Here is a 23,458-nt window from a genome sequence, read left to right as displayed (position 1 = left end):
GTGCCTAGAAAAGGTGCATACACACAGTGAGATATTGACTATGGCCAATTTTGACTATGCGATTTCCCTTGAACTCCCCCAGAGCCCAGAGGCACTGATTTTGACTATCTCTACTTTCGATTTTGACCATGTACGATTTTGACCAAGTGCCAATTTTGACTATACTTTGTACTAGATAGTACAATATATAGTCAAGATTGACTTGCCTGCACAGTCTAACTAGCCTTGCGATACCGACCCCGCAGGAGTGCGCATCAGGATCGCAAGGTGGCTAAAACAGATCAATTTGCACTAACTTTCCTTGCGATTTAGACTATATAGTCAAAATCAAAAATCTCACAGTGTGTACACACCTTTACATATAGCCACACTTAACTTGCATCAAGAGGACATGCAGCTAATTGAATTAAGCCCATATTCTAAATTGGTTTCATATGTGTCCATTAGGAATCATCCACCGATTAATTGACAACTGTGGTTATGGTTATACATATAGAGACTGAAAGCAGCTCAAAAGAAAGAACAACTGGGAACACAGTCAGATTGAATATCTGATAAATAAATATATAAATTACCCAGCGGCAGCTGCTAATTTAAATACCTGCTGCTTCTTTAGTGGGTATACCCTTCCCACTTAACGTAGAACTAGAAACAAAGATTCTCCACAAGTGAAGAAAAAAGGAGCGCTGGTATTTAAATACTATTGTATTTAATAATTACAATGCATAATACATAAACATAAAAACAATCAATATTTATATGATACAATAAAGTAGATTACCGGCCGGTAGATACAATTATCCCCATTTAAAAAAGCACATTGGGGAATTCACGATGAATCTAAAATATGAGTGTTACTTTTTAAGCTTAAAATGTCCAAAAGCAGAAGGTTGGTGTCACCTAGATGGAATCCTTGATGCCCGAGCACAGATTTTATAATAAATCCTCCCGGCCGCTGGTAGCTAATCCTTTAAATGCGGACATATTCAGAGGGACAGTGAGGAGTGCCTTGCTATAATTTGTATAAAGGCTGCAGTGACTCACCAATGGTTTTCATTGTGCTGAACAGTAGCGGAACTACGATTGGTTGATTGATATGAAAAGCAAATACTACCTTTGGTAGAAAAGCGGGATTCGTCCGAAGTTCCGCTCTGTCATTATGAAATACCAGATATGGTGGCTTGCATGACAAGGCACCCAATTCTGAAACTCGCCTTGCTGAAACTAAGGCTACAGGATAGCAAAAGACAGGATAACTTGAAAGAAGTTCACACCACCCTATATATAAGCTCGCCAAATTCTGTGATAATGAGCTGCTGTAACTGGCTTCCTAGCACGTAGCATGGTTGGAATAACCAACTCTGGAATACCCTCTCGTCTTAAGAGAGCGGTTTCAACAGCCACCGTGTCAAACGCAGCCGCGCTAAAGCGGGGTAAAGGAACGGACCCTGTTGTAGCAGGTCTGGACGTAGGGGTAGCGGCCATGGATCGTCTGCAAGTAGACCGCAGAGATCAGTGAACCACGCTCTCTGAGGACAATGAGGTGCCACTAGTATGACTGTCATGGACTCTCTTTTGATCCGCTTTAGCAACTGAGGAAGCAGTGGAAATGGTGGAAAAAGATACACGAGACTGTACGTCCACGCGATTGTGAGCACATCCACTGCCACAGCCTTTGGATCTCTCGTTCTGGACACATACTGGGATGTCTGATGATTTTGGCGAGATGCCATGAGATCCACCTGTGGGTAACACCACAGCTGGACCAAGATCTGGAACACTTCTGGATTTAACGCCCATTCTCCTGGAGGAAAATCCTGACAGCTGAGATAATCCGCTTCACAGTTGTCCACAACTGGAATGTACACTGCCGAGAATATCATCTGGTGATGCTCGGCCCAATTCAGGATTCGAGCAACTTCTCGCATGGCCATGCGACTTCCAGTCCCTCCTTGTTTGTTGATGTATGTGACTGCCGTCGCGTTGTCTGACTGAACCTGGACAGTCTGAGACTGGAGCATGCAAACTACCTGTCGCAGTGCATTGTAAATTGCCCTGATTTCCAGGACATTTATTGACAGTAATCGTTCTCGGTCTGACCACAGATCCTGAAACTGACAATTGAGGACCACTGCTCCCCAACCTCTGAGACTTGCGTCCATTGTCAGAACTATCCAAATCCAGACTCCGAACCTTTTTCCTGCGGTGAGATTCTGTATGTGGAGCCACCAGAGTAGTGATACTCTGGCCCTTGGAGACAACCGCACCAACTGATGTATTTGTAGATGCGAGCCTGACAGTTGAGCGAGAAGATCCAGTTGAAAAGGATGCGAGAGAAAACCTCCGAACTGCAGTGCTTAGAAAAACGCCACCATCTTGGCTAACAGTCGAATGCACAAGTGCACCGAGACTGTCAGTGGTTTGAGCACTAGCTGTACTAGATGACGAATACTTTGTGCTTTCTGTTCTGGCAGGTAAATTCGTTGCTCCACCGTATCCAGAATCATTCCTAGGAATTTAAGTTTTTGACACAGAACCAGGCTTGGTTTCTTGAAGTTGACAATCCAACCGTGCTGAACTAGTACATTGTACGTCAGTAAGGCATGTTGAAGGAGTATTTGTTGAGACGGAGCTTTGATGAGAAGATCGTCTAAGTACGGAACTATTATCACTCCCAGAGATCTGAGATGAGCTATCATCACAGACATCTCCTTTGTGAACACCTGAGGTGGCAACGAGAGGCCATATGGTAGTACCTGAAATTGATAATTGTTTTGTTGTACTGCAAATCTTTAGTACACCTGATGCGGTGGCCAAATCGGAATGTGTAAGTACGCATTCTTGAGATCCAGCAAAATCATGAATTCCTGTGGTTCTAGACCTGCAATCACTGACCGCAGGGATTCCATCTTGAATCTGTAGTAAGTCACGTACTGATTAAGCCCCTTGAGGTTCAATATCGGTCGGACTGAGCCATCCGGCTTTGGAACTACAAAGAGACTGGAATAATAACCTTGACCCTGTTGATGAACTGGAACCTGGATCAAAACTGCTGAATCCACGAGCGATTGAATCGCGGTCTGCAGAAACGCCTTTTTGTCTTCCGACACAGGGAGACCTGTCTTGAAAAAACGCATTGGTGGTAGACAATCGAACTCTATTTTGTAACCTTTGAACACTAAATTTCAGATCCACCCATCCTGTGGATGTCTGAAACCACGCCAAGTGAAACATTTGAAGGCGTGCTCCCACAACTGAACATCCAAGATGGACTGGAAGCCAGTCATGCCACTGGCTTGTCTACGGACTTTGTGTCCTGACGACGGTTATTGGTTTGTTGGAAACCACGTCCTCTACCACGTCTACTCTGTATGGTCATTCCTCTAGCACGGCCTCAAAAGGACTGAGGTCTAAAAGATTTAAACACCGGTCCAACATATTTCCGTTTAGGAACTGGTGCGGGCAATGGCAGGAAAACAGACTTTCCTCCAGTCGCCTGTGAAATCCATTTGTCCAATTCAGGACCAAATAACATCTCGCCAGTGTAAGGACACGCTCCTATTCCTCGTTTTGACTCTGCCTGCCAAGAACGCAGCCAAAGCGCCCGTCGTGTTGCAACTAGTGAAGCCGAAAGCCGAGAACAAACCTGGCTGACGTCCATAGAAGCCTTACTTAAATACTCCACAGATTCACAGACGTGATCAGCAAGAAGTATAAGCTGGTCTAAGGGAAGATCCTGTTGTAGGCCCAACTTGAGCTGTGTTGCCCATGCAATGACAGCCTTGTTAACCCAAACCCCAACCAAAACAGGGCGAAGCAACACCCCTACTGCTGTATACATTGACTTCAGCATAGCTTCTAGCTTACGCTCAGAAAGGTCTTTAATAGTCGTCGCAGCAGGGACTGGAATGGTTAATTTATTTGAAAGGTTGGACAATGAGGAATCCACTGCTGGTGGGTTCTCCCATTTAGTTGTCATAGACTCTGGAAACGGGTAGTTAGACAGAAACCGTCTAGGCACAGCAAACTGTTTATCTGGATTCTTTCAAGCTTCCGTCAACTATTTATTAAGAGAATATGAATAAGGAAAACACACCGGTGCTCTCTGTTTTTTAGCAAATAACACCTCATCATTTGAAAGAGGTTCTTCAGTCTCTGTAAAATTTAGAACCTGACGTACTGCCCTGATGAGATTATCAATGGCCAGGCTATCAGTAACCTCACTATCTGACAGCTGGTCCAATCCACCTTCCTCTTGTTCCCCCTGAGATATCAGGTCTGGCATTGAATCGTCAGAATGCAACATAGCTGTAAATGGTAAATTATAAGACAAATGCGAACTATTTTTTGGAGCTGGGCTAGACTTGGATTTTTGTAACCCTTGAAAAGTCCTAGACATCTCCTGAGCCCGTTCTGATATCTCAGGCGGTACTACCCTTACCTCAGATCTAGCTGCCTCACGCTCCTTTCGCGCAGTGGCCAACTCTGATTGTAAGTCAGTCTAAACGCCTGCCATCATCGCCCAAGGAGGATCAGGGTAAAGGTTCGTATTAGTACATGTATGGACCAGACACACTGTGCAAGTGGTAGTTCCATCAGGTAACACACTCTTACAGACATAGCAGACAAGCTGCTTTTTAGATTTTGCATTAGCTTTACTCATTATGTAGACAGACAGTATACAGATAGAGAAGTCCCACAACTCAGTAAAAAAATGATCTAAAGTGTGTTTAACCCAGAAGTGCAGTGCACCTGATACACACTAAAATCAGTGAAACCTGTGCTGTACAGTATCCCTACTAACACCCCTGCTCCCCCAGTGGCCAAGTGTTGTAGGACCGCAGCAAACTTCCTGGAAAAAGAAGCAGGAAGTTGAGTTAAAATGGTGTCACCCTATACAGTATCTTAAGTTTAAGAAAACCACATCGTCAGGTTACACTAATCTCAGTCACAACAGATCACGTATACCCTTCCTATGCATATTTTAAATATTACAATATATAAGTGTAATATATACATATGGAATAACCAGATACCAGGGATTGTCATACTATAGCCATAATGAACCTCTCCAGAGCCGTGGTGCTGTGGGTATAATCCCCTTCCCCCCGCGATCTCCCCTTCTTTAGCGTCACTGCCTGTAGCGCTGGCAGACCGCAGCAGCATTGAGAGCTGCCCGCGGTCTGAGTAAGGCTGAGCCGCGTCAGTGCCACTGAAGGAGTCCGCAGTAGTGCTCCCCCCTCTCCCGCCGTGAACACAGCTAGCGGGAGGGAGCCGGAGAACAGAGGGAGCCGGGCAGCGAAAGCAGACGCCCAGCGGCAGCAAAGTAGCTGTCCACAGATGGGCTGAGTAGCGGTCAGCAGGAGACAGGGCTTGTTGCGAGCCATATTAAAAATGCACACAGCGGGCGGCAGGATGACCGCCCGATCCCCTGTAAATAACATCAAAGGAGCGGCGGCAGTGTGAACTGCCTAGCTGCTCTTACCTGATTCCAGAGGAGGCTATGACGGGGCTTCTTCAGTAAGCTCAGTCCAGCTCCTTCCTGCAGCCCTAGGCTGAAATCAGCTCTGCTAATTCTGGTCTATGGCGGTGCTCCTCTCCTGAGCGCCGACAAGCCAATTGCTACCTCAGCAGCCTCTACAATCTTCTTAATAAGCTGGGAAGGGATGGAGTGTGAAATAAAAAAAATAAAAAAAATCTAGTCAAAGATAGAAGTAAACTGTGGAGAAACCTCCACCTGTGTCTATCCCGACTGAGGCGCAGAAAAATACTGAGGTACCTTAGGAGTATGGAGGGGGTGGAAGGTTACTAATTTAAATATTTAAATGTGCCTATCCCTGCTAACGCCCCGTCCATATCCCGAGAGAACTCCAGTGACCCCTAGTGGATGAAAAAGAAATAGGAAAAGTGGCAGAGTATTTTGATTTCACATTAAAATACAATTTCCTCTTGTTCTGTCTCTTTTTTCGGAATGTTGAGGACTTCTCTAATATAATAAATCAGGATCTCAACACCCGGGGACACAGCATTGTCCACTCACACTTCTATCTCTACCACATCCTAGTCTGGTATTTCAGTCAGACTGGAGCATCTGTGGGAGTGAACGTGTATGAGAGACCAGCAGAGGGGGCTGAGGAGCCTGTCTGTGGTCAGCAACCTTAAACAAAAAATAGGATTTTAATTACCTACCGGTAAACCCTTTTCTCGTAGTCCGTAGGAGATACTAGGAATCCATTTAGTATCACTGGGTATAGACTGGGCACATTAAGAAATTGATAGTGTGTGCTGGCTCCTCCCTCAACGCCCTTCCTTCCAGACTCAGTCTAGGAAACTGTGCCCGAGGTGACGGACATACTTTGAGAGAAGGATAGATAAGGAAAGTGGTGAAATTACGATCCAGCACACACAGATCAAGATGATATCCATGCTAACCAAACTTGAAACAGGAACAAACAGCTGACCCAACCAGAATACTTAATTAAGTAACAGTGCAGGAAGAAGGAAGCACAGGGCGGGCGCCCAGTATCCCCTACAGACTATGAGAAAAGGATTTACTGGTAGGTAATTAAAATCCTATTTTCTCTTACGTCCTTGGTGATACTGGGAATCCATTTAGTACCATGGGGAAGTATCAAAGCTCCCAAACCGGGTGGGAGAGTGCTGAGGTTCATGTAGAATTGATTGACCAAACTGAAGGTCCTCAGAGGCCGAAGTATCGAACTTGTAAAACTATGCAAACGTGTTCAAACCCAACCAAGGAGCTGCTCGGCAGAGCTGTAAAGCAGAGAACCCCAGGCAGCCGCCCAAGAAGAACCTACCGACCTAGTCGAGTGGGCCTGTACAGATTTTGGAACCGGCAATCCTGCCGTGGAATAAGCATGCTGGATAGTGAGCCTGATCCAGCGTGCAATTGACTGCTTTGAAGCAGGACACCCAATTTTATTGGGATCATAGAGAACGAACAGCGACTCAGATTTCCTGTGATGAGCTGTTCTCTTTACATACACCTTCAAAGCCCTCACAACATCTAAAGACTTTGAAGTGGCAGAGGTGTCCGTAACAGCCAGAACCACAATAGGTTGTTGATGAGAAACGAGGACACAACTTTAGGAAGAAATTGCTGACGAGTTCTGAGTTCAGCTCTGTCCTCATGGAAAATTAAGTAGGGACTCTTGTGAGACAACGTCCCTAGCTCCGACACACGTCTTGCTGAAGCCAAGGCCAACAGTGTGACGGTCTTCCACGTAAGTTACTTTACGTCAACCTACTGTAAAGGTTCAAACCAGTCCGATTGGAGGAACTGCAGCACCAAATTGAGATCCCAAGGATGAAGAACATCTGGACCTCAGGGAGAGAAGCCAATTGTTTCCAAAAGTAAATAGACAAGGCCGAAATCTGGAATTTAATGGAACCTAGGCATAGGCCCACATCCACTACCGACTGCAGAAAAAGCAGGAGACGTCCCAGATGAAATTCCACAGCAGAATATTGTTTGCTCTCACACCAAGAGACATACTTCTTCCATATACGGTGGTAATGTTTAGACGTTACCCCCTTTTCTTGCTTGGATCACAGGGCTTAATTCAGACCTGATCGCTCGATAGCTATTTCTTGCAGTCCTGCGTTCGCATAGTCGCCGCTCACCGGGGAGTGTATTTTGGCTGTGCAAGTGTGCGATCGCATGTGCAGTCGAGCGGTACAAAAAAAAAAACTTTGTACAGTTTCTGAGTTGCCCAGGACTTACTCAGCCGCTGCGATCACTTCAGCCTGTCCCCGCTGGCTGCGGCACTCACCCGAGAATGCTGTATGTGCATATAACTATATTGTTTATTGAAATGTCGTCTCCGGCAACAATTGGGTGCTGTTTATCCATGGTGCATGGACATCTCTCCTGATGCTGTATTCACTGATCTTTCATACGTGACACACTTATCTATGCGTCATACTGTGTGTGGATCTAGTTATTCAATTGTATAGGGGACACACGTATGTTATTACGTTGGTTCTGATACTATGCTGATTTGTTCAGCTGAATAAAAGGAGTATATACATATCTCTAATAAGGCTTTCAAACTATACATTGGCTCTCAATATGAACCTGATTATTCAGCTGGTGTACACCGTTCCCTTGACCGATGTGCCCCTCATATACCCCTTAGTCCGAGTGTTGAGATACTCAATACATATCATAGGTACAAGGTTGGTGGCAAAGGAAAGGCTGCATGGGTTGATATTAGGTGTCAGTAAAGTTAAATCATTGAACTTTCATTCTGGCCCCCTAATGCCACGCGTCTCAAGCTGCACGCTGACACTCGCTCCCGTCCCCGGGATTTCTGTATGGGTGATTAGCAACGTCTCCTATTACTAAGTTATCTCCGGCATGACATATGGATAGCCGCGGTTAGGGTTCCACTTTTCAATGTCACCGACATACACACTGGGTTACGGACATGACATACAATATAAAACATATGTAAACAGTGGTTAAACAATTAAAATAACAGACACGTTAACCACGTGTACTGCTCCTAAGGAGGTTAACGTGTCAGTAACCCATCTTACTTTATTCCAGGAGCACCTCCCCTATGAAAATATAACATAATATTAATGGGAAAAGGGTAAAGGACACAATACAATCATACTATAACAATTATATAGGTGTCTGTGCGAACCTTTCATCTCTGTAAACTAAATTATCGAGTTGTATAAAGTACAACAGAGATTCTCTAACGCCGACGATCTACAGTACTGTGTTGCTCGAACAGTTAGTTGCGTCAGAATACACTAATTTATATTTACTGGTATGTCTACAGCTGCTCATTACCACTGTCACATAGTGGAATGAGTCGCTCCTGCAGATTTACCCTGAGTTATGCGAAACCTGTGTGCACCCTTCCATTGAATGTTTTACAAGGGATTACATAGAAAAAATAATAATAAAGTGAATGTCAGGGGGAAAAAAAATAAGATTTTAAACCTACCGGTAAATCTTTTTCTCGTAGTCTGTAGAGGATGCTGGGGACTCCATAAGGACCATGGGGATAGACGGGCTCCGCAGGAGACATGGGCACTTTAAGAAAGAACTTTAGGTATGGGTGTGCACTGGCTCCTCCCTCTATGCCCCTCCTACAGACCTCAGTTAGAGAAACTGTGCCCAGAGGAGACTGACAGTACGAGGAAAGGATTTTTGTTAATCCGAGGGCAAGATTCATACCAGCCCACACCATTCACACCGTATAACTTGTGATATACTAACCAGTTAACAGTATGAAAACAACATAGCATCAGTCCGAGACCGATGAAACTATAACATAACCCTTTAGTAAGCAAAACTATATACAAGTCTTGCAGAAGTAGTCAGCACTTGGGACGGGCGCCCAGCATCCTCTACGGACTACGAGAAAAAGATTTACCGGTAGGTTTAAAATCTTATTTTCTCTTACGTCCTAGAGGATGCTGGGGACTCCGTAAGGACCATGGGGATTATACCAAAGCTCCAGACCGGGCGAGAGAGTGCGGATGACTCTGCAGCACCGATTGAGCAAACATGAGGTCCTCCTCAGCCAGGGTATCAAACTTGTCACCGGTAGCCACAGGCACCACAATAGGTTGGTTCATATGAAACGACGAAACCACCTTAGGTAGAAATTGAGGACGGGTCCGCAATTCCGCTCTATCCATATGGAAAACCAGATAGGGGCTTTTATGAGACAAAGCCGCCAATTCCGACACTCGCCTAGCCGAAGCCAAGGCTAACAACATGACCACCTTCCAAGTGAGATATTTTAACTCCACCGTTTTAAGTGGTTTAAACCAGTGCGACTTAAGGAAACTCAACACCACATTAAGGTCCCAAGGCGCCACCGGAGGTACAAAAGGAGGCTGAATATGCAGCACTCCCTTCACAAAAGTCTGGACTTCTGGGAGAGAAGCTAATTCTTTCTGAAAGAAAATGGATAAGGCCAAAATATGAACCTTAATGGAGCCTAATTTTAGGCCCAAATTCACTCCAGTTTGTAGGAAGTGAAGGAAACGGCCCAGATGGAATTCTTCCGTAGGAGCATTCCTGGCCTCACACCAAGAAACATACTTTCGCCATATACGGTAATAATATTTAGCTGTCACGTCCTTCCTAGCCTTTATCAGAGTAGGAATGACCTCATCCGGAATGCCCTTTTCCGCTAGGATCCGGCGTTCAACCGCCATGCCGTCCAACGCAGCCGCGGTAAGTCTTGGAAGGCCCCTGTTGCAACAGGTCCTGCCTTAGAGGAAGAGGCCACGGATCTTCTGTGAGCATCTCCTACATATCCGGATACCAGGCCCTTCGCGGCCAATCTGGAACAATGAGAATTGCCTGTACTCCTCTTTTCTTATTATTCTCAACCCCTTTGGGATGAGAGGAAGAGGAGGAAACACATAAACCGACTGGAACACCCACGGTGTCACTAGGGCGTCCACAGCTACCGCCTGAGGGTCTCTTGACCTGGCACAAAACCTCTGCAGCTTTTTGTTGAGGCGGGACGCCATCATGTCTATCTGGGGTAGTCCCCACTGACTTGCAATCTGTGCGAAGACTTCCTGATGAAGTCCCCACTCTCCTGGATGCAGTTCGTGCCTGCTGAGGAAGTCTGCTTCCCAGTTGTCAACTCCCGGAATGAACACTGCTGACAGTGCGCTTGCATGATTTTCCGCCCAGCGAAGAATCCTGGTGGCTTCCGCCATTGCCACTCTGCTCCTTGTGCCGCCTTGGCGGTTTACATGAGCCACTGCGGTGATGTTGTCTGACTGAATCAGAACTGATAGGTCGCGAAGTAAGGTCTCCGCTTGACGAAGGGCGTTGTATATGGCCCTCAGCTCCAGGACGTTTATGTGAAGACAAGTCTCTTGACTTGTCCAAAGTCCTTGGAAGTTTCTTCCCTGTGTGATTGCTCCCCAACCTCGGAGGCTCGCGTCCGTGGTTACCAGAACCCAGTGCTGAATGCCGAACCTGCGGCCCTCTAGAAGGTGAGCACTCTGTAGCCACCACAGGAGAGATACCCTGGCCCTGGGGGACAGGGCGATCAACTGATGACTCTGTAGATGTGACCCGGACCACTTGTCCAGTAGGTCCCATTGAAAGGTCCTCGCATGGAACCTGCCGAAGGGAATGGCCTCGTACGATGCCACCATCTTTCCCAGGACTCGAGTGCAGTGATGCACTGACACCTGTTTTGGCTTCAATAGGTTCCTGACCAGGGTCATGAGTTCCTGAGCCTTTTCTATCGGAAAATAAACCCTTTTCTGGTCCGTATCCAGAATCATGCCCAAGAAGGTCAGACGAGTCGTAGGAACCAACTGCAACTTCGGGATATTGAGAATCCAGCCGTGTTGCTGTAACACTTTCAGTGAAAGTGACACGCTGCTCAGCAACTGCTCTCTTGATCTCGCTTTTATGAGGAGATCGTCCAAGTACGGGATATTTGTGACACCCTGCTTGCGCAGGAGCACCATCATTTCCGCCATTACCTTGGTGAAAATCCTTGGGGCCGTGGAAAGCCCAAACGGCAACGTTTGAAATTGGTAATGACAATCCTGTACCGCAAATCTCAGGTACGCTTGATGAGGTGGATATATGGGAACATGAAGGTATGCATCCTTTATGTCCAGGGATACCATAAAATCCCCCCCTTCCAGGCTGGCGATGACCGCTCTGAGCGATTCCATCTTGAACTTGAACCTTTTCAAATATAGGTTCAGGGATTTTAAATTTAAAATGGGTCTGACCGAACCGTCCGGTTTCGGGACTACAAACAGGGTTGAGTAATATCCCCTCCCTTGTTGAAGTAGGGGAACCTTGACCACCACCTGTTGAAGATACAATTTGTGAATTGCATTTTACACTAACTCCCTTTCTGGGAGAGAAGCCGGCAGGGCCGATTTGAAAAACCGGCAAGGAGGCACCTCTTCGAATTCTAGCTTGTAACCCTGAGAAACAATTTCTATTGCCCAGGGATCCACCTGTGAGTGAACCCAGATGTGGCTGAAAAGTCGAAGACGTGCCGCCACTGGGGCGGACTCCCTTAGCGGAGCCCCAGCGTCATGCGGTGGATTTTGTAGAGGCCGGGGAGGACTTCTGTTCCTGGGAACTAGCTGTGTTGTGCAGCTTTTTCCCTCTGCCCTTACCCTTGGCAAGAAAGGACGCACCTCGTACTTTCTTGTTTCTCTGTGACCGAAAGGACTGCATTTGATAATGTGTCGCTTTCTTATGCTGTGAGGGAATATAAGGCCAAAAAATAAGAATTTACTTACCGATAATTCTATTTCTCGTAGTCCGTAGTGGATGCTGGGGACTCCGTAAGGACCATGTGGAATAGCGGCTCCGCAGGAGACTGGGCACATCTAAAGAAAGCTTTAGGACTATGTGGTGTGCACTGGCTCCTCCCCCTATGACCCTCCTCCAAGCCTCAGTTAGGATACTGTGCCCGGACGAGTGTACACAATAAGGAAGGATTTTGAATCCCGGGTAAGACTCATACCAGCCACACCCATCACACCGTACAACTTGTGATCTGAACCCAGTTAACAGCATGATAACAGAGGAGCCTCTAGAAAAGATGGCTCACTACAGCAATAACCCGATTTTTTGGTAACAATAACTATGTACCAGTATTGCAGACAATCCGCACTTGGGATGGGCGCCCAGCATCCACTACGGACTACGAGAAATAGAATTATCGGTAAGTAAATTCTTATTTTCTCTAACGTCCTAAGTGGATGCTGGGGACTCCGTAAGGACCATGGGGATTATACCAAAGCTCCCAAACGGGCGGGAGAGTGCGGATGACTCTGCAGCACCAAATGAGAGAACTCCAGGTCCTCCTCAGCCAGGGTATCAATTTTGTAGAATTTTACAAACGTATTTGCTCCTGACCAAGTAGCTGCTCGGCAAAGTTGTAGAGCCGAGACCCCTCGGGCAGCCGCCCAAGATAAGCCCACCTTCCTTGTGGAGTGGGCATTTACAGATTTTTAGCTGTGGCAGGCCTGCCACCGAAAGTGCAAGCTGAATTGTACTATAAATCCAACGAGCAATAGTCTGCTTAGAAGCAAGAGCACCCAGCTTGTTGGGTGCATACAGGATAAACAGCGAGTCAGTTTTCCTGACTCCAGCCGTCCTGGAAACATATATTTTCAGGGCCCTGACAGCATCTAGCAACTTGGAGTCCTCCAAGTCCCTAGTAGCCGCAGGCACCACAATAGGTTGGTTCAGGTGAAACGCTGAAACCACCTTAGGGAGAAACTGAGGACGAGTCCTCAATTCCGCCCTGTCCGAATGGAAAATCAGATAAGGGCTTTTACAGGATAAAGCCGCCAATTCTGACACGTGCCTGGCCCAGGCCAGGGCCAACAGCATGACCACATTCCGTGTGAAATATTTTAACTCCACAGATTTAAGTGGTTCAAACCCATGTGACTTTTGGAACCCAAAAACTACATTGAGATCCCAAAGTGCCACTGAAGGCACAAAAGGAGGCTGTATATGCAGTACCCCTTTTACAAACGTCTGAACTTCAGGAACTGAAGCTAGTTCTTTTTGGAAGAAAATTGACAGGGCCGAAATTTGAACCTCAATGGACCCCAATTTCAGGCCTATAGACACTCCTGTTTGCAGGAAATGTAGGACGACCCAGTTGAATTTCCTCCGTCGGGCCTTACTGGCCTCGCACCACGCAACATATTTTCGTCAAATGCGGTGATAATGTTTTGCGGTTACATCCTTCCTGGCTTTGATCAGGATAGGGATGACTTCATCCGGAATGCCTTTTCAGGATCCGGCGTTCAACCGCCATGCCGTCAAACGCAGCCGCGGTAAGTCTTGGAACAGACAGGGTCCTTGCTGGAGCAGGTCCCTTCTTAGAGGTAGAGGCCACGGATCCTCCGTGAGCATCTCTTGAAGTTCCGGTTACCAAGTCCTTCTTGGCCAATCCGGAGCCACGAATATAGTGCTTACTCCTCTCCATCTTGTCAATCTCAGTACCTTGGGTATGAGAGGCAGAGGAGGGAACACATACACTGACTGGTACACCCACGGTGTTACCAGAATGTCTACAGCTATTGCCTGAGGGTCCCTTGACCTGGCGCAATACCTGTCGAGTTTTTCCCAACGGTTTATAATCATGTGGAAGACTTCTGGGTGAAGTCCCCACTCTCCCGGGTGGAGGTCGTGCTGAGGCAGTCTGCTTCCCAGTTGTCCACTCCCGGAATGAATACTGCTGACAGTGCTATCACATGATTTTCCGCCCAGCGAAGAATCCTTGCAGCTTCTGCCATTGCCCTCCTGCTTCTTGTGCCACCCTGTCTGTTTACGTGGGTGACTGCCGTGATGTTGTCCGACTAGATCAACACAGGCTGACCTTGAAGCAGAGGTCTTGCTAAGCTTAGAGCATTGTAAATGGCCCTTAGCTTCAGGATATTTATGTGAAGTGATGTCTCCAGACTTGACCATAAGCCTTGGATATTCCTTCCCTGTGTGACTGCTCCCCAGCCTCGCAGGCTGGCATCCGTGGTCACCAGGACCCAGTCCTGAATGCCGAATCTGCGGCCCTCTAGAAGATGAGCACTCTGCAACCACCACAGGAGGGACACCCTTGTCCTTGGTGACAGGGTTATCCGCTGATGCATCTGAAGATGCAACCCGGAACATTTGTCCAGCAGGTCCCACTGGAAAGTTCTTGCGTGGAATCTGCCGAATGGGATTGCTTCGTAGGAAGCCACCATTTTACCCAGAACCCTTGTGCATTGATGCACTGAGACTTGGCTCGGTTTTAGGAGGTTCCTGACTAGCTCGGATAACTCCCTGGCTTTCTCCTCCGGGAGAAACTGTGTCCAGGATTATCCCTAGGAACAGAAGACAAGTCGTCGGAACCAGCTGCGATTTTGGAATATTGAGAATCCAATCGTGCTGCCGCAACACTACCTGAAATAGTGCTACACCGACCTCCAACTGTTCCCTGGATCTTACCCTTATCAGGGAATCGTCCAAGTAAAGGATAACTAAAATTCCCTTCCTTCGAAGGAATATCATCATTTCGGCCATTACCTTGGTAAAGACCCGGGGTGCCGTGGACCATCCATACGGCAGCGTCTGAACTGATAGTGACAGTTCTGTACCATAAACCTGAGGTACCCTTGATGAGAAGGGTAAATTTTGACATGAAGGTAAGCATCCTTGATGTCCCGAGACATCATGTAGTCCCCTTCTTCCAGGTTCGCAATCACTGCTCTGAGTGACTCAATCTTGAATTTGAACCTCTGTATGTAAGTGTTCAAAGATTTTAGATTTAGAATCGGTCTCACCGAGCCGTCCGGCTTCGGTACCACAACAGTGTGGAATAATACCCCGTTCCCTGTTGCAGGAGGGGTACCTTGTTATCACCTGCTGGGAATACAACTTGTGAATGGCTTCCAAAACAGTCTCCCTGTCAGAAGGAGACATCGGTAAAGCCGACTTTAGGAAACGGCGAGGGGGAGACGTCTCGAATTCTAATTTGTACCCCTGAGATATCACCTGAAGGATCCAGGGGTCTACTTGCGAGTGAGCCCACTGCGCGCTGAAATTCATTGAGACGGGCCCCCCACCGTGCCTGATTCTGCTTGTAAGGCCCCAGCGTCATACTGAGGGCTTGGCAGAGGCGGGAGAGGGTTTCTGTTCCTGGGAACTGGCTGATTTCTGCAGCCTTTTTCCTCTCCCTCTGTCACGGGGCAGAAATGAGGAATCTTTTGCCCGCTTGTCCACGAAAAGACTGCGCCTGATAATACGGCGTCTTCTCATGTTGAGAGGCGACCTGGGGTACAAACGTGGATTTCCCAGCTGTTGCCGTGGCCACCAGGTCTGAAAGACCGACCCCAAATAACTCCTCCCTTTAATAAGGCAATACTTCCAAATGCCGTTTGGAATACGCATCACCTGACCACTGACGTGTCCATAACCCTCTACTGGTAGAAATGAACAACGCACTTAGACTTGATGCCAGTCGGCAAATATTCCGCTGTGCATCACGCATATATAGAAATGCATCTTTTAAATGCTCTATAGGCAATAATATACTGTCCCTATCTAGGGTATCAATATTTTCAGTCAGGGAATCCGACCACGCCAACCCAGCACTGCACATCCAGGCTGAGGCGATTGCTGGTCGCAGTATAACACTAGTATGTGTGTAAATACATTTTAGGATACCCTCCTGCTTTCTATCAGCAGGATCCTTAAGGGCGGCCATCTCAGGAGAGGGTAGAGCCCTTACAAGCGTGTGAGCGCTTTATCCCCCCTAGGGGGTGTTTCCCAACGCACCCTAACCTCTGGCGGGAAAGGATATAATGCCAATAACATTTTAGAAATTATCAGTTGTTATCGGGGGAAAACCACGCATCATCACACACCTCATTTAATTTCTCAGATTCAGGAAAACTACAGGTAGTTTTTCCTCAACGAACATAATACCCCTTTTTGGTGGTACTCGTATTATCAGAAATGTGTAAAACATTTTTCATTGCCTCAATCATGTAACGTGTGGCCCTACTGGAAGTCACATTTGTCTCTTCACCGTCGACACTGGAGTCAGTATCCGTGTCGGCGTCTATAACTGCCATCTGAGGTAACGGGCCCTTTAGAGCCCCTGACGGCCTATGAGACGTCTGGACAGGCCCAAGCTGAGTAGCCGGCTGTCTCATGTCAACCACTGTCTTTTATACAGAGCTGACACTGTCATGTAATTCCTTCCAACAGTTCATCCACTCAGGTGTCGACCCCCTAGGGGGTGACATCACTATTACAGGCAATCTGCTCCGTCTCCACATCATTTTTCTCCTCATACATGTCGACACAAATGTACCGACATACAGCACACACACAGGGAATGCTCTGATAGAGGACAGGACCCCACTAGCCCTTTGGGGAGACAGAGGGAGAGTTTGCCAGCACACACCAGAGCGCTATATATATACAGGGATAACCTTATATAAGTGTTTTTCCCCTTATAGCTGCTGTTTTATTTAATACTGCGCGTAATTAGTGCCCCCCCTCTCTTTTTTAACCCTTTCTGTAGTGTAGTGACTGCAGGGGAGAGACAGGGAGCTTCCCTCCAACGGAGCTGTGAGGGAAAATGGCGCCAGTGTGCTGAGGAGATAGGCTCCGCCCCCTTATCGGCGGCCTTATCTCCCGTTTTTCTATGTATTTTGGCAGGGGTTAAATGCATCCATATAGCCCAGGTGCTATATGTGATGCATTCTTTTGCCATCCAAGGTGTTTATTATTGCGTCTCAGGGCGCTCCCCCCCAGCGCCCTGCACCCTCAGTGACCGGAGTGTGAAGTGTGCTGAGAGCAATGGCGCACAGCTGCAGTGCTGTGCGCTACCTTGTTGAAGACAGGACGTCTTCTGCCGCCGATTTTCCGGACCTCTTCTGCCTTCTGGCTCTGTAAGGGGGCCGGCGGCGCGGCTCTGGGACCCATCCAGGCTGGGCCTGTGATCGTCCCTCTGGAGCTAATGTCCAGTAGCCTAAGAAGCCCAATCCACTCTGCACGCAGGTGAGTTCGCTTCTTCTCCCCTTAGTCCCTCGATGCAGTGAGCCTGTTGCCAGCAGGTCTCACTGAAAATAAAAAACCTAAACTAAAACTTTCACTAAGAAGCTCAGGAGAGCCCCTAGTGTGCACCCTTCTCGTTCGGGCACAGAGATCTAACTGAGGCTTGGAGGAGGGTCATAGGGGGAGTAGCCAGTGCACACCACATAGTCCTAAAGCTTTCTTTAGATGTGCCCAGTCTCCTGCGGAGCCGCTATTCCCCATGGTCCTTACGGAGTCCCCAGCATCCACTTAGGACGCTAGAGAAAATAAGATTTTACTTACCGATAAATCTATTTCTCGGAGTCCGTAGTGGATGCTGGGGTTCCTGAAAGGACCATGGGGAATAGCGGCTCCGCAGGAGACAGGGCACAAAAAGTAAAGCTTTTCCAGATCAGGTGGTGTGCACTGGCTCCTCCCCCTATGACCCTCCTCCAGACTCCAGTTAGGTACTGTGCCCGGACGAGCGTACACAATAAGGGAGGATTTTGAATCCCGGGTAAGACTCATACCAACCACACCAATCACACCGTACAACTTGTGATCTAAACCCAGTTAACAGTATGATAACAGCGGAGCCTCTGAAAGATGGCTTCCTTCAACAATAACCCGAATTAGTTAACAATAACTATGTACAATTATTGCAGATAATCCGCAATTGGGATGGGCGCCCAGCATCCACTACGGACTCCGAGAAATAGATTTATCGGTAAGTAAAATCTTATTTTCTCTATCGTCCTAGTGGATGCTGGGGTTCCTGAAAGGACCATGGGGATTATACCAAAGCTCCCAAACGGGCGGGAGAGTGCGGATGACTCTGCAGCACCGAATGAGAGAACTCCAGGTCCTCCTTAGCCAGAGTATCAAATTTGTAAAATTTTACAAACGTGTTCTCCCCTGACCACGTAGCTGCTCGGCAAAGTTGTAATGCCGAGACCCCTCGGGCAGCCGCCCAAGATGAGCCCACCTTCCTTGTGGAGTGGGCCTTTACAGATTTAGGCTGTGGCAGGCCTGCCACAGAATGTGCAAGTTGGATTGTGCTACAGATCCAACGAGCAATCGTCTGCTTAGACGCAGGAGCACCCATCTTGTTGGGTGCATACAATATAAACAACGAGTCAGATTTTCTGACTCCAGCTGTCCTTGCAATATATATTTTTAATGCTCTGACAACGTCCAGTAACTTGGAGTCCTCCAAGTCACTTGTAGCCGCAGGCACTACAATAGGCTGGTTCAGATGAAATGCTGACACCACCTTAGGGAGAAAATGCGGACGAGTCCGCAGTTCTGCCCTGTCCGAATGGAAAATCAGATATGGGCTTTTGTAAGATAAAGCTGCCAGTTCTGACACTCTCCTGGCCGAAGCCAGGGCTAGAAGCATGGTCACTTTCCATGTGAGATATTTCAAATCCACCTTCTTTAGTGGTTCAAACCAATGAGATTTTAGAAAGTCCAAAACCACATTGAGATCCCACGGTGCCACTGGAGGCACCACAGGAGGCTGTATATGTAGCACTCCCTTAACAAAGGTCTGGACTTCAGGGACTGAAGCCAATTCTTTTTGAAAGAAAATCGACAGGGCCGAAATTTGAACCTTAATAGATCCCAATTTGAGACCCATAGACAATCCTGATTGCAGGAAATGTAGGAATCGACCCAGTTGAAATTCCTCCGTCGGAGCACTCCGATCTTCGCACCACGCAACATATTTTCGCCAAATTCGGTGATAATGTTGCACGGTTACTTCCTTCCTTGCTTTAATCAAAGTAGGAATGACTTCTTCCGGCATGCCTTTTTCCTTTAGGATCCGGCGTTCAACCGCCATGCCGTCAAACGCAGCCGCGGTAAGTCTTGAAACAGATAGGGACCCTGCTGAAGCAAGTCCCTCCTTAGAGGTAGAGGCCACGGATCTTCCGTGATCATCTCTTGAAGTTCCGGGTACCAAGTCCTTCTTGGCCAATCCGGAACCACTAGTATCGTCCTTACGCCTCTTTGCCGTATAATTCTCAATACTTTTGGTATGAGAGGCAGAGGAGGAAACGCATACACCGACTGGTACACCCAAGGCGTTACCAGCGCGTCCACAGCTATTGCCTGCGGATCTCTTGACCTGGCGCAATACCTGTCCAGTTTTTTGTTGAGGCGAGACGCCATCATGTCCACCATTGGTCTTTCCCAACGGGTTACCAGCAAGTGGAAGACTTCTGGATGAAGTCCCCACTCTCCCGGGTGAAGATCGTGTCTGCTGAGGAAGTCTGCTTCCCAGTTGTCCACTCCCGGGATGAACACTGCTGACAGTGCTATCACATGATTCTCTGCCCAGCGAAGAATCCTTGCAGCTTCTGCCATTGCACTCCTGCTTCTTGTGCCGCCCTGTCTGTTCACATGGGCGACTGCCGTGATGTTGTCCGACTGGATCAACACCGGTTTTCCCTGAAGCAGAGGTTCTGCCTGGCTTAGAGCATTGTATATTGCTCTTAGTTCCAGAATGTTTATGTGAAGAGACGTTTCCAGGCTCGTCCATACTCCCTGGAAGTTTCTTCCTTGTGTGACTGCTCCCCAGCCTCTCAGGCTGGCGTCCGTGGTCACCAGGATCCAATCCTGTATGCCGAATCTGCGGCCCTCCAATAGATGAGCACTCTGCAACCACCACAGAAGAGACACCCTTGTCCTTGGAGACAGGGTTATCCGCAGGTGCATCTGAAGATGCGACCCTGACCATTTGTCCAACAGATCCCTTTGGAAAATTCTTGCGTGGAATCTGCCGAATGGAATTGCTTCGTAAGAAGCCACCATTTTTCCCAGGACTCTTGTGCATTGATGTACAGACACCTTTCCTGGTTTTAGGAGGTTCCTGACAAGCTCGGATAACTCCTTGGCTTTTTCCTCCGGGAGAAAAACCTTTTTCTGAACCGTGTCCAGAATCATCCCTAGGAACAGCAGACGAGTTGTCGGCATTAACTGGGATTTTGGAATATTCAGAATCCACCCGTGCTGTTTTAGCACATCTTGCGACAGTGCTAATCCCATCTCTAGCTGTTCTCTGGACCTTGCCCTTATTAGGAGATCGTCCAAGTATGGGATAATTAATATGCCTTTTCTTCGAAGAAGAATCATCATCTCGGCCATTACCTTTGTAAAGACCCGAGGTGCCGTGGACAATCCGAACGGCAGCGTCTGAAACTGATAGTGACAGTTTTGTACAACGAACCTGAGGTACCCCTGGTGTGAGGGGTAAATTGGAACGTGGAGATACGCATCCTTGATGTCCAAGGATACCATAAAGTCCCCCTCTTCCAGGTTCGCTATCACTGCTCTGAGTGACTCCATCTTGAACTTGAACTTCTTTATGTACAGGTTCAAGGACTTCAGATTTAGAATAGGCCTTACCGAGCCATCCGGCTTCGGTACCACAAAAAGAGTGGAATAATACCCCTTCCCTTGTTGTAGAAGAGGTACCTTGACTATCACCTGCTGAGAGTACAGCTTGTGAATGGCTTCCAAAACCGTCTCCCTTTCGGAGGGGGACGTTGGTAAAGCAGACTTCAGGAAACGGCGAGGTGGATCTGTCTCTAATTCCAACCTGTACCCCTGAGATATTATCTGCAGGATCCAGGGATCTACCTGCGAGTGAGCCCACTGCGCGCTGTAATTTTTGAGACGACCACCCACCGTCCCCGAGTCCGCTTGAGAAGCCCCAGCGTCATGCTGAGGCTTTTGTAGAAGCCAGGGAAGGCTTCTGTTCCTGGGAAGGAGCTGCCTGTTGCTGTCTCTTCCCTCGACCTCTGCCTCGTGGCAGATATGAATAGCCCTTTGCTCTCTTATTTTTAAAGGAACGAAAGGGCTGCGGTTGAAAAGTCGGTGCCTTTTTCTGTTGGGGAGTGACTTGAGGTAGAAAGGTGGATTTCCCGGCTGTAGCCGTGGCCACCAAATCTGATAGACCGACTCCAAATAACTCCTCCCCTTTATACGGCAAAACTTCCATATGTCGTTTTGAATCCGCATCGCCTGTCCACTGTCGCGTCCATAAAGCTCTTCTGGCCGAAATGGACATAGCACTTACCCGTGATGCCAGTGTGCAGATATCCCTCTGTGCATCACGCATATAAAGAAATGCATCCTTTATTTGTTCTAACGACAGTAAAATATTGTCCCTGTCCAGGGTATCAATATTTTCAATCAGGGACTCTGACCAAACTACCCCAGCACTGCACATCCAGGCAGTCGCTATAGCTGGTCGTAGTATAACACCTGCATGTGTGTATATACTTTTTTGGATATTTTCCATCCTCCTATCTGATGGATCTTTAAGTGCGGCCGTCTCAGGAGAGGGTAACGCCACTTGTTTAGATAAGCGTGTTAGCGCCTTGTCCACCCTAGGAGGTGTTTCCCAGCGCTCCCTAACCTCTGGCGGGAAAGGGTATAATGCCAATAATTTCTTTGAAATTATCAGCTTTTTATCAGGGGCAACCCACGCTTCATTACACACGTCATTTAATTCTTCTGATTCAGGAAAAACTATAGGTAGTTTTTTCACACCCCACATAATACCCTGTTTAGTGGTACCTGTAGTATCAGCTAAATGTAACGCCTCCTTCATTGCCAAAATCATATAACGTGTGGCCCTACTGGAAAATACGGTTGATTCGTCACCGTCACCACTGGAGTCAGTGCCTGTGTCTGGGTCTGTGTCGACCGACTGAGGCAAAGGGCGTTTCACAGCCCCTGACGGTGTTTGAGTCGCCTGGACAGGCACTAATTGATTGTCCGGCCGTCTCATGTCGTCAAACGACTGCTTTAGCGTGTTGACACTATCCCGTAGTTCCATAAATAAAGGCATCCATTCTGGTGTCGACTCCCTAGGGGGTGACATCCTCATATTTGGCAATTGCTCCGCCTCCACACCAATATCGTCCTCATATATGTCGACACACACGTACCGACACACAGCAGACACACAGGGAATGCTCCTAACGAAGACAGGACCCACTAGCCCTTTGGGGAGACAGAGGGAGAGTTTGCCAGCACACACCAAAAGCGCTATATATAACAGGGATAGCCTTATAATAAGTGCTCCCTTATAGCTGCTTTATATATATCAAAATATCGCCATAAATTTGCCCCCCCTCTCTGTTTTACCCTGTTTCTGTAGTGCAGTGCAGGGGAGAGACCTGGGAGCCGTCCTGACCAGCGGAGCTGTGAGAGGAAATGGCGCCGTGTGCTGAGGAGATAGGCCCCGCCCCTTTTCCGGCGGGCTCGTCTCCCGCTATTTAGTGAATCCAGGCAGGGGTTAAATATCTCCATATAGCCTCTGGGGGCTATATGTGAGGTATTTTTAGCCTTTATATAGGTTACATTTGCCTCCCAGGGCGCCCCCCCCAGCGCCCTGCACCCTCAGTGACTGCGTGTGAAGTGTGCTGAGAGGAAAATGGCGCACAGCTGCAGTGCTGTGCGCTACCTTTAGAAGACTGCAGGAGTCTTCAGCCGCCGATTCTGGACCTCTTCTGACTTCAGCATCTGCAAGGGGGCCGGCGGCGCGGCTCCGGTGACCATCCAGGCTGTACCTGTGATCGTCCCTCTGGAGCTGATGTCCAGTAGCCAAGAAGCCAATCCATCCTGCACGCAGGTGAGTTCACTTCTTCTCCCCTCAGTCCCTCGTTGCAGTGATCCTGTTGCCAGCAGGACTCACTGTAAAATAAAAAACCTAAGCTAAACTTTTCCTAAGCAGCTCTTTAGGAGAGCCACCTAGATTGCACCCTTCTCGGCCGGGCACAAAAATCTAACTGGAGTCTGGAGGAGGGTCATAGGGGGAGGAGCCAGTGCACACCACCTGATCTGGAAAAGCTTTACTTTTTGTGCCCTGTC

The 23,458-nt window shown here is 47.9% G+C and overlaps 1 protein-coding gene across 4 annotated transcripts in view; it reads right to left on the bottom strand.

The window, feature by feature from the left end:
* Positions 1-23,458, bottom strand: part of FBXO15 (F-box protein 15) — a 660,886-nt gene that overhangs the window by 248,553 nt on the left and 388,875 nt on the right. The gene's annotated exons all lie outside the window — the stretch shown is intronic.

Source organism: Pseudophryne corroboree, chromosome 5 (genome assembly GCF_028390025.1).
Source record: "Pseudophryne corroboree isolate aPseCor3 chromosome 5, aPseCor3.hap2, whole genome shotgun sequence".
Classification (NCBI taxonomy): domain Eukaryota; kingdom Metazoa; phylum Chordata; class Amphibia; order Anura; family Myobatrachidae; genus Pseudophryne; species Pseudophryne corroboree.
The sequence above is the reverse complement of the archived record's forward strand: the minus strand, read 5'-3'. Positions and strand labels throughout refer to the sequence as shown.